Source organism: Meleagris gallopavo, chromosome 3 (genome assembly GCF_000146605.3).
Source record: "Meleagris gallopavo isolate NT-WF06-2002-E0010 breed Aviagen turkey brand Nicholas breeding stock chromosome 3, Turkey_5.1, whole genome shotgun sequence".
Taxonomy (NCBI): Eukaryota; Metazoa; Chordata; class Aves; order Galliformes; family Phasianidae; genus Meleagris; species Meleagris gallopavo.
Window position 1 is genome coordinate 13,683,906 of NC_015013.2, and position 2,370 is coordinate 13,686,275.

Consider the following 2,370-nt stretch of genomic DNA (forward strand, 5'->3'; position numbering starts at 1 on the left):
TTTAAGCCATTCTATCCCTTTCTCTGATTCAGTTTTGGTCTCATTGTTAACTCCTTGCTTCACACCCCTTGCTATTTTTGATCCTTCATTTCCCCTCCACCTACCGCTCTCCAGGAGCAGCTGTGTCTTCTTTCAACTTTTTTACCTCACCACATCTGGGAAGCAAGGCTAGCATTAGACATAGGTAGATAAGTGTTCAATCTATCCTGGGGAACAAATGAAAGGGATATTATGAATTACAGCTGAGTTGGTTGTTCACTTTGATCGCCTTTTTTTCCAAGTTGATAAAAGATGCTGTAACACTGCATGTCCCCAGATGTGACGTATGCCCACTTCAGAAGGGAGGCAGAGCTCTAGCCAAAATGCAGAAGAGGGGCATGAACATTAAATTATGGTTTTAGTCTCCTTAAGGAGTAAGTTTGTTTCCAACCATGTGCAGTGTGAAATTCTGCATATGCTACTAGGAATCTGTTTATGAGATGGTCTTGGTATCATGTCACTTGTGTGCCCTTGTTTAGATTTTGGAAAGGAAGATGATTCTTTATGGTCTCTACCTTGGTGAATCTTCCTTAGTTTCTACGGGTGCCTTGTGTGCTCAGTGAGAATGAAGCCATTGCTGAATTTCATTTCTTTCGTTGGCTCTGCACTACATGCATATGTAGCAGTTATCAAAAAGAAAAGTGTACTTTACCAGAATCTATTTCCTTAAGTTTTCTTGGTGGCTTTTTCTTGTCTTGCTCCCACTGTTGCTGCAAGTTCATAATAAGGTTAGACCACCTTGCTTATTTTCTACACCTGTGGCCTTTTCTTTCTGTAAAGCTGAACCACAGAGGCATTACAGAATTTGGCATCTTTTTCTTTATGTCACCACGCTTGTGCTGGGCTGCTTAGTTCTGGGTCCAGCATTTGGGAGCTGAGTAGAGGGGCAGGATCACCATCCTTCACCTGCTGGCAGCACGTGGCTTCACGTAGCCAAAGGCACCATTCAACTTAGTGACTAGGGCTCCTTGCTGGTTCAGCCTAGTGTCCAGCAGAACTCCAAGGTCCTTCCAGCTGGGTAGAGCCTGGTGACTTTCTTCCCCATGTGCAGAAATATGTGCTTCCTTTCACTGAGGCCCATGGGGTTCCTGCTTGGAATGTAACAGTGGCACAGCAGCAGGAAAAAGGGCAGAGAGCATTAGGAATAGGGAGGTAACGACCACTGTGCTGTTAGAAGCACCAACACATTTTCTGCACTCTCTGTTTCTGTTTTACTTCCATGGTGGATGTGGACAGCAATGACAGGGGGCTGATGTGTGTCCTAGATGCTGCACAGCCCTAGTCTCACCAACTCCATCACTGTTCTATTGCTGCTGGTAGGGTGGCCTCTTCTTTGGTGATGCCAGGTCCTGAGAGTTGAAGGCTCACTGTGTCCCCCCAGATGGGCTGGTGCCAGAGGGCGCTGCCATAGGTTCTGCCAGCTCCTTACCAGGCGCTGCCAGCTCCACAGCGGAGGTGGAACAGGAGCATGATTGGCACCTCATCCCTCTTGAAGCTGGCGGGGCTGCCGGACGAGGCAGAAGGTTTATTACAAGTGTTCTTGCTACAGTTTTTCATTGCACTGAAGAATATGGGATTGTTTCTCATTTCTCCTACGTTCACTGGACAATCACTAGCGCCTTGTGTTATTTGGAATTTTTCACTGGACAGATTCTAAAAACTGAAATTCAGATACCACATATTAAGCTGTTCTGCATTATCATGGAATTTAAGCCAAAGACAATGATATAACTTAAACGTTTCAAAAATTAAGTAGATCACTACTGGCTGTGCGCTGTTACTGGGTTTGAGTTTGATTACTTACTCTTCTGTGTGTTTTCTGTCCTCTGATAAGTTCCTGCTTTTGTCACAGTCGGATGGTTTGTGACAGTGTCTGCTTTTGCGAGTTTATGTCATCACACTTGGTCCTTCTCCTATTTGGGGCCCTTGTTGTTTTGTTAGTGATATCAGGTGTACTGATTTATGGTGGTGGAAATAAAGATGCATTTCTATGCCCTCCCACAGGACTGAAAGAAGGAAGAAGTGTCATGGGTAGGGACAGCAACGCCAACAGCCTTGTCAATAACACAGAGACTTTTTCTTCTTCATTGTAAGATATTTATTCAGTGTTTATTTTGACTGCAGGCAGCAGGCCGAGAGGTAGATGTCGTCCTCCCAGCCCGCCGGAGCCGTGCTCTGACGGCAGTGCGGTGCCGGCCTAGCGCCGCCGCCGGGGCCGCCTCTTGCGGGGCGGGGGTGAGTCCTGGCGGCTGCTGCTGGCCTTCCTCTTCGGGGGGCGCCGGTGCCCCCCACACGAGCGGTCCCTGCCCTGGGCGGAGGGGCCCGCTGCCG